This window comes from Dendrobates tinctorius, unplaced genomic scaffold, assembly GCF_039654945.1.
Source record: "Dendrobates tinctorius isolate UK_male_01 unplaced genomic scaffold, ASM3965494v1 ptg000134l, whole genome shotgun sequence".
Taxonomy (NCBI): domain Eukaryota; kingdom Metazoa; phylum Chordata; class Amphibia; order Anura; family Dendrobatidae; genus Dendrobates; species Dendrobates tinctorius.
Genome location: NW_027361802.1, coordinates 3,698,578 through 3,708,196, shown reverse-complemented (window position 1 = coordinate 3,708,196; position 9,619 = coordinate 3,698,578). Strand labels below are relative to the sequence as shown.

Here is a 9,619-nt window from a genome sequence, read left to right as displayed (position 1 = left end):
TGGGGTCCATTAGAGGACATGTTTTCATTGTGACATGTATTGAGGTATGCTAGGTTGGGGCATGCCCCAGAAATGGCAGTCATATTGGTTGTCACCCAGCTATAACTGATAACATTTCTAAAATACAAGATTTTTCGTCCACTTGACAGATAGATGTCTCCGATTCTTATATTTTTAAGGATATTATTTTAGGGTAGAACGCCCTTGGGATCTTGATATGGTCACTTCCTGAACATGGCGAACAGACTTTTCTTCTTGTTGATATTTTCCAGGACAACTTCCACAGTAAACAGACAGAAGTTGATCTCCTCGTGAGGCGCCTCAGCTCCACTCTCAAAGAGGATTGCAAATGTATTAGCATCCTTACAATCAGCAAGATCTGAGTATCCTGAGGGGCCGTCATGAAAAACCCACGGCTTAGACCAGGCCTCCGAGAGAGGTGACTTGTTCAGGTAGATGCCCAAATCTCTGTTGTCTTTCTTTGCTGGGTGTGAGAAAAGAAGCCAGTGACGACGCTCCTGACCCGGCTGTTGAAGACCTGGAAAACCCAAGACGCTGCCGGAGCATCCACCCTTCTCTGACTCTTTCAACTTACGACTTTTTTCGGCAATCTTAAATTCACCTCCGAAGTTTAGCATCAGTGCCTCCACACGCTTCTTGGATGTGCTCCGTGCATTGCAGTATAGCATTTTCTGACCGTCTTCAGACATCATTTCTCCCCGTTGAGATTCTCTGCACTCGTGCTTTTCGATTAGTTCTGATATGCGCCACCGGTTGCCTTGGTCCTCGCTTTAAATGTAAAATGCATGAGCTTTGGTGGACCACCAACATATGCACCATAATTTGGCAACATACACATAGGCTGGGACCACGAGTTTTCCACATTGGGTGTGGATGCCATGGCCAGGAGACACGTAGAGTGTGGCTAGGTTCCTGACGCCGCTCGTCACGTCAGTGATGTCTAAGGGGCGCTACACGTTTTCCCGCAGTCCTGTCTGGTGGAGTAGCAGAGCTTGGAACTGTTCCCCCATTTTCTCATGCGCTCTTCTGTTATGCGTTTGGGGACACAGTTGAAGAAGAGGAACAGGGTCTTGGTGGCGTCTTCGTAGACCGGACAGGGGTTGATCATATGATGATTTTTCGGGCAGATATCGTGTAAACTCTGGAGGCATTCCCACTGAAAATATATAAAATACATAGAATTGTAAAGTAATGACTATATTTCTTTTGGGGTATGGTCTGGGGTTTGTATTTATTTAAATGTCAGGCTTATGGTTGTAGATATATAGGGGTCTGGTAAAATAGACTAGGGATCTAAGGTCAGTAGTAATTTCATGCAAAAACATGCAAAACACAAGCCGCGGAGACACCATCACATGTTTCTCAACGCAAGCAATGACTAGCCAGGTCTTTCCCCGGGAAGGGCAGTCTCCAATGAAGGAAACCACCTATGCCAAAACATGGCATGGCATGGCTAGTAGGAGCAATGCTTGCGTTGAGAAACGTGATGGTGTCTCCGCGGCTTGTATTTTGCATGTTTTTGCATATTTCCCATAAGGGATGGGGGCATTGCTCTAGAATCACTGCGTTGAGAAACATGTGATGGTGTCTCCGCAGTGTTGGATGTTGATCTCCATGAGTTCATTCATCCTCATTTTTCACAGTAGTAATTTCATGGTCTGGTCTTTGTTCTGGATTTATTTAGAGAACCTGGTCTGTTGTGATATACAGGGTTTGGTCTGGGGTCTGTGTATATTAAGGGGTCAGGCCTGGCGCTTGTAGTTATTGCGAGGTCTTGGATATATATTATTCAGATCATTTGCATGTTTTTGGGGGTCTAGTTTCTGGTCTGTATTTACTGAATGAACTAGACAAGTGTCAGTATATAATTATGGGTCTAAGGTCACTAAAAATGTCAGGATCTCATCAGGAATCGATATTTACTGGTGTTGGGCCTTATAAATTCTGGTTTGCAGATTTACTAAGTAGTCTGGTCTATGACCTGTATGGGGTCAGGTTTGCTTATTTTTATGGGTCTGGTCTAGGATTTAAATGTACGGAATTTACTGCGTCGGACTGGTGTCTATTTATTTTAAGGGGCTGGGCTGAGGTCTGTATTTGTTTTTGGTTTGTATTTATTAATGGGGTTGGTAGTTATTTAGGGTTTGGGGTTATGATATTCATAGGGTTTGTATTTATTTAGAGACCTGGTATGGGGTCTGTATTTACTGAATGTCCCAGTCTGGGGTTATGTAATTAGTCATCTGATGTGTAGTCGGAGGTCTATATTTAAATAGGATATTTGGTCTGAGGTCTCCATAAATGTTGAGGTCTGGTTTGGGGTCTAAATTTACTTAGGAGTCCGGTCTGAAAGGCGACAGGTCTGGGATACTGTATGTACTGTGTGTTTTATCGGTCTGTATGTATCGGTGGTCTGTATTTGTTTTCGGGGCTGGTCTGGGGTGTCTATATCCTTTAGGATGTTGGTCTGCAGTTTGCATTATTAAGGTGTCCATTCTGTGATCTTTGATAGCTAAGAGGACCCTTGAGAGTAATCTAATAACTTCCCCATTTCCATTAACCCTGATCACTCCCCCCCCCCCCAGTCCTTTTACTACTGGGCTCTTATTTTGACCATCGGAGGTTCCAGATTGTCATGTGCTTGATGATCGGAATTTTACTTTACAAACTTGACTTCACACCACGCTATCATTCGACCCCTTAAGAAAAGCATTTCAGCCTATAAACAAGAATAGTTCAATTCACTAACAGCAAGCGGAGGTCTTGAGAAAAGAAATATGGAATTACAAACTGAAAATATATATTGTGACTTCTTTGTTCCAGTTTTTTTTTATTGTCAAAAATTCACACATATTAGGGGCAAAAATGTGCAACTTTTTACTATTTCACAACACTCTCTCCACTTTGGAAAGTGAGTATAAAACAGTCACAAAAAATAAATTTTATTAGAGGGACGGGTGAGAGTAATGGCAAATGTGTTTGTGTTGTCATTTTCTAAGACCCGGAACTTTTTTTTTTAACTTTCCATCATTTGGAGGTGTATGTGTGTGGACTCCGGTACAGATGTATACGCCTCTACATCCTCTGAGATGGAGCAGAATAACACAAGTTCTAATGGAGACTATACACAGGGCGGTTTCTTGGTCTGTTACCCTTGGGTGTAGCCGCAAAAGAAACTAGGCAACTGCCCAGGGCCTCCATCACAATAAGGGCCCCCATCAATTACGAACAGAAACTGGATAGATTATCAGGGCAGTTTCTGATGTCAATAGAAATCCTACTACTCTTTTAAAATCACGAGACCATCTTCTTACCAAAGGTCCTGTACCCTGAAAAGGTCCTGTACCCTGCAGGAGCCTAGATGAACTGAACAAGAGTAGACAGGCTGTCCTCTATAGTGTAGGAACGTACAGTGGGGAAAAAAAGGATTTAGTCAGCCACCAATTGTGCAAGTTCTCCCACTTAAAAAGATGAGAGAGGCCTGTAATTGACATCATAGGTAGACCACAACTATGAGAGTCAAAATGAGAAAACACATCCAGAAAATCACCTTGTCTGATTTGGCAAGATTTCAATCCACAATAGACAAGCTCAAAAGGCACAAGATGAAGGATTTACAATGGCCCTCACAGTCCCCTGATCTGAACATCATTGAAAACCTGTGTCTAGACCTCAAAATAGCAGAGGATGGAAGATGGCCCAGGAATCTCACAGAACCGGAGGAATTCTCCGAGGAAGAATGGAGGAAAATCCCTCAGACAGGAACTGAAAGACTCTTGTCTAGGTACAAGAAGCGTTTACAAGCTGTGATAGTGGCAAAAGGAGGGTGCTACTAGGTACTAATAACATTTAAAGTCTTCCCTAGACTTGTGTCCACAGGTCGAGACCCGGGCCTTTTGTCTGCCCTTGTTCACACACTGAGGTCAGCTCTGACACATGGTAAAGTTTTTAATATTAGACAGTGTAGGACTGTCCAGATCAGGGTCACTTTGCTGATGGTGGGATGGCTTTTATGCAATTTTTATCAAATACAGTATTACTAAGAACCATGAGCTATTTAAATGCATTTTTGCTTCTTACTTATTTAGTTACAGTAGGGTTTATATTTATTTTGCTTCTTGTAGGTTTTGTATGCTTTATGGCCAAAGTGAACATGCATTTATATGCTGCATGTATACCAACTTAAATCAAGCTCAATTTTTGTGTTTTCTTTCTAGGTACTAACCGTGCAGGGTGCCTAAACTTTTGCATTGGCCCATTTTCATTTTTGTAATTTTTAAAAAGTAAAAGATAAAATATATGTGCCTAAAATACAAAGGAAATGTGTCATCTGTAACTTTAGGCCTTTTAGAGATCATTTCCTCTTCAACTTGTTTCACTGTTCACAATAATAGTAATTTTGACCAGGAGTGCCCAAATTTACATGCCACTCTACATGTGTGTGCACTCTGTGTATATGTGTGCGCTCTGTGTATACATGTGTATGTGTGATCTGTGTGTGTGTGAGTGCTCTGTGTATACATGCGTGTATGTGCTCTGTGTATACGTGTGTGTATGTGCTCTGTGTATACGTGTGTGTATTTGCTCTGTGTATACATGTGTGTGTGTGCCCTGTGCATACATGTGTGTATGTGCCCTGTGCATACATGTGTGTGTGTGCTCTGTGTATACATGTGTGTATGTGTCCTGTGCATACATGTTTGTATGTGTCCTCTGTATACATGTGTGTATGTGTCCTGTGCATACATGTGTACTCTATACATTTGTGTGCTATTTATATACAGTGCCTACAAGTAGTATTCAACCCCCTGCAGATTTAGCAGGTTTGATAAGATGCAAATAAGTTAGAGCCTTCAAACTTCACACAAGAGCAGGATTTATTAACAGATGCATAAATCTTACAAACCAAAAAGTTATGTTGCTCAGTTAAATTTTAATAAATTTTAAACATACAAGTGTGGGTCAATTATTATTCAACCCCTAGGTTTAATATTTTGTGGAATAACCCTTGTTTGCAATTACAGCTAATAATCGTCTTTTATAAGACCTGATCAGGCCGGCACAGGTCTCTGGAGTTATCTTGGCCCACTCCTCCTTGCAGATCTTCTCCAAGTTATCTAGGTTCTTTGGGTGTCTCATGTGGACTTTAATCTTGTGCTCCTTCCTCAAGTTTTCAGTTGGGTTAAGGTCAGGAGACTGACTAGGCCACTCCAACACCTTGATTTTTTGCCTCTTGAACCAGGCCTTGGTTTCCTTGGCTGTGTGCTTTGGGTCGTTGTCTTGTTGGAAGATGAAATGACGACCCATCTTAAGATCCTTGATGGAGGAGCGGAGGTTCTTGGCCAAAATCTCCAGGTAGGCCGTGCTATCCATCTTCCCATGGATGCGGACCAGATGGCCAGGCCCCTTGGCTGAGAAACAGCCCCACAGCATGATGCTGCCACCACCATGCTTGACTGTAGGGATGGTATTCTTGGGGTCGTATGCAGTGCCATCCAGTCTCCAAACGTCACGTGTGTGGTTGGCACCAAAGATCTCGATCTTGGTCTCATCAGACCAGAGAACCTTGAACCAGTCTGTCTCAGAGTCCTCCAAGTGATCATGAGCAAACTGTAGACGAGCCTTGACATGACGCTTTGAAAGTAAAGGTACCTTACGGGCTCGTCTGGAACAGAGACCATTGCGGTGGAGTACGTTACTTATGGTATTGACTGAAACCAATGTCCCCGCTGCCATGAGATCTTCCCGGAGCTCCTTCCTTGTTGTCCTTGGGTTAGCCTTGACTCTTCGGACAAGCCTGGCCTCGGCACGGGAGGAAACTTTCAAAGGCTGTCCAGGCCGTGGAAGGCTAACAGTAGTTCCATAAGCCTTCCACTTCCGGATGATGCTCCCAACAGTGGAGACAGGTAGGTCCAACTCCTTGGAAAGGGTTTTGTACCCCTTGCCAGCCTTGTGACCCTCCACGATCTTGTCTCTGATGGCCTTGGAATGCTCCTTTTCTTTCCCATGTTGACCATGTATGAGTGCTGTTCACAAGTTTGGGGAGGGTCTTAAATAGTCAGAAAAGGCTGGAAAAAGATAATTAATCCAAACATGTGAAGCTCATTGTTCTTTGTGCCTGAAATACTTCTTAATTCTTTAGGGGAACCAAACAGAATTCTGGTGGTTTGAGGGGTTGAATAATAAATGACCCTCTGAATAAACTTTTCACAATTTAAAAAAAAATTAAACAAAGAAATAACATTCTTTTTTGCTGCAGTGCATCATTTCACACTTCCAAGCTGATCTACAGTCCAAATGTCACAATGCCAAGTTAATTCCGAATGTGTAAACCTGCTAAATCTGCAAGGGGTTGAATACTACTTGTAGGCACTGTACATATTTGTGTGCTGTGTATATGTGCTCTGTGTATATACATGTGTATACGTGGTGCTGTCCACATACATATGTGTGTAACATACACTATGATTTTGTCTATTATTCCATCATTGCAGACGAAAGTTCATTGGAGTAAACATGTCGGCGATCACCCAATGAACAGGCAAAATGCTGCTGATTTATTGGACTCTTTATTCTAGAACAAAAATCCTAGTTCTCGGCAGCACATTGGTGTAAACAGGTCAGGGAATGTGCTGCTGATGACCTGACACTGCATGTGGACAGAACCTATGAGTGATGGTTCCGTGCCCGCCATTCATCCTGCTGTGTAAAGAGGCAGAGAAACAAGCTTCAATTCACTGCAATATTGTCGCTCGTTTCACAGCCGATATGTTTCTGTGTGATGGATGGAGCAATGCGTGAGCATTTATGGTTCCACTTTAAACTTTTACCCTGGGCCCCACTTTGTCTACACCTGGCCCTGTATGTTACCATGGTGACACATCAGTTGGTATAGGTGCTGTGTACACACACAACAGTAGGAGATGCTTAATCGGGACTGTTTGTAAAGCCGTGTCAGTTTTTATTTTCCGCCATAAAGCAAAACCAAAAAGTTGCTTAAAAAAGTCTAAACACCAAATAGGGTGACGGGCATTTGTGAGATGACGGGTGACCACCGGCGCTGCCTATGAGACATCTGCAGTAAACTTACAGACACATATCCGGTCTTGTAGATGCCCCTCCTCATGACCAGGCTGTCCACCTCAGCGTCACTCTCACGCTTCTCCGCGGGGATGTAGAGGAGTGCGGGGGTCCAGTACACACAGTCATTGGACTCTTTCTTGAACGGCGGCGTCCTCTCCGGTTGTGAGGCCTTCATGGCGGCAATGATTCTGGAAGACAAAACCCGGGACACGGTCATAAGACTATTGCAAGGGAAACACCATCACTCTATTATCTATCTATCATCAATCTATTATCTATCTATTATCAATCTATTATCTATCTATTTATTATCTATCTATTATCAATCTATTTATTATTTATCTAGCTATATATTATCTATCTACATCAAATTTAAATGATCAAATTCAAACAAGCCTAATTGGCAGGCCAACAACACATTACATTTGCTAAAGCAACTGTAAAGCAGGGCTAGGGACTGTAGGAACGATGGATGGGGCTATGGACTGTTCTCTTTCTCGAAGTCTATGGCATGTGCTTACTCACTGTGCTGCTCTCTTTCCCCCACGCTCACAAATTGCTCTATCCCCCGCACTCTCACTCACACTGCTCAGCTCTCTCCCCTGCACTCACATACCACGCTGCTCTCTCCTGCACACTCAGATACTGCCCTGCTCTCTCCTCCACACTCATATACTGTGTTGCTATTTCCCCCATGCTCACATACCACGCTGCTCTCTCCCCAACGCTCACATACTTGTTATGGGCTGGCAGAATGCATCAAATAATAAAGATGGAATAATATATGAGGTGCGTTCACAGCCCGGGGCCAACCGTGCAGAGGTGACAAACTGCAGCTAAGCAATGAGGAGAGATGAGCATAGGAGGAAGCCGGACACCGGCGGGAAACCACTGGCCCAGTGCTTGCATGGACGAACTCCGTTACACCACGGAGTTCGCACCAGCCGGCGAATAGGTGAGACCTGTTAAAATAACAGATCACAGCAATGTGAACCCCGCTCTGAGCGGGTGCAATGTCTGCCCAGAGGGATGCCACTAACCAGCCTGACAACTGAGCTGGAAAGGGCACATATGGCGCACTGCGCTACTCTGGAGGACGCTGCGGTAGCAGTGGTTCAAGAGGCCTATACTGGCCGACGCCCCAGGGTGCTAGAGAGTGATGCGTAGTTACACTGCGGCGCTAAGCGGTGTCAGAGCAACGGTGCTGACTCTGATTCCTAAACCCTAACACATGCGTAATATCCAAGGAGTGGGAACCTTAATGAGTCAGTCACCAGTCTCATACATCCATCATCAAACATACACTATAGCCTCAGCGTCTATCATAGCGCATGTCGGGGCGGCCATACAAACCTTTTATAGCGACGTCCTTCCGGGACCCTCCTGAAGATACAATGTGAGCAGGAGAAGGACCTGAGCATGTGACCCCCGATCCCCAAAGGGAGATCGTCCCACGAGCATGCTCAGTGGACCGAAGGAAGGACTTAAACTCTGGAGCCTTTTGCTGCTGGCCAGGCTGCATTGTCATAGTTGGACCAGAGGTGGCAGCAGCAACTGATCCCACACTGCTGGTGTGAGCAGAACGCTGGGATCGAGGAGTCTGCCGGCAGGCTCCACTGCGGCTGAAGAGGAATGGGAGACCGTCGACGGCAAAGCTCGGGATTCCTGCCTTTCAGCACCCGGAACCCGACGCCAAACAATACTGCTCTGCTCTCTCCCCCGCGCTCACATACTGTGCTGCTTTCTCCCCATGCTCACACACTGCGCTGCTCACATACTGTGCTGCTTTCTCCCCCATGCTCACATACTGTGCTGATCTCTCCCCATGCTCACATACTGCGCTGCTCTCTCCCCCGCAGTCATATGCCGCACTGCTCTCTTCCTCCATCATGGAGCTGAAATCTGTGATGAGATCGGACAGTCTCCTGAAGTGAGTGTCCCTCACTGCTGAGTATTTGTGTTACACCCAGTCCCCGTCCTGGCGCTGCGTCCAGGTCTGCCACTGTTACACCTTGTCCCCGTCCTGGCTCTGCATCCAGGTCTGCCGCTGCCCTCCATTCTGGGCACTCACCTCCAGCCTCGCACGCTGTCCTTAGGCGGCAGCCAGCCTCCTCTGGGTCTTATGCTGCTGCTCTGCATGCAGGCCTGCCTCCACCTCCTGGCGTCCTGTCGGCAGACCTGTAACTAGAGCTATTAGGGCCCGCCCACCTGCTTTCCTGCCTTCTTAAAGGGACGGTGTGCATTTTTCAAAAAGTGCAATTATCCAATGGCAGCGCACTGGCTGCTATTTCTGGCCTCTCCTCCAAAGGGAGAGCGCCGGAGCAACACGTATCAATCATTGCTACAGCCGGTTCTCATGCTAACCTGTCTGTGCTGCGTCTGCAGTCTCTGCATTGTCTAATGCTATCTGTCTCCACAGAGTATCAGTATCCTGTGCTTCTTGCTTATATCTGCAACCATCTGGGCGAAAGCCATCCCGTTCCGACAACAGCCATCCGAGTCCAAGGACTGTGTG

General features: G+C 45.4%; 1 pseudogene; it reads right to left on the bottom strand.

The window, feature by feature from the left end:
* Nucleotides 1–221: 221 nt before the first annotated feature.
* Nucleotides 222–9,299, bottom strand: LOC141048260 (sialidase-3-like; annotated as a pseudogene).
* Nucleotides 9,300–9,619: the final 320 nt, after the last annotated feature.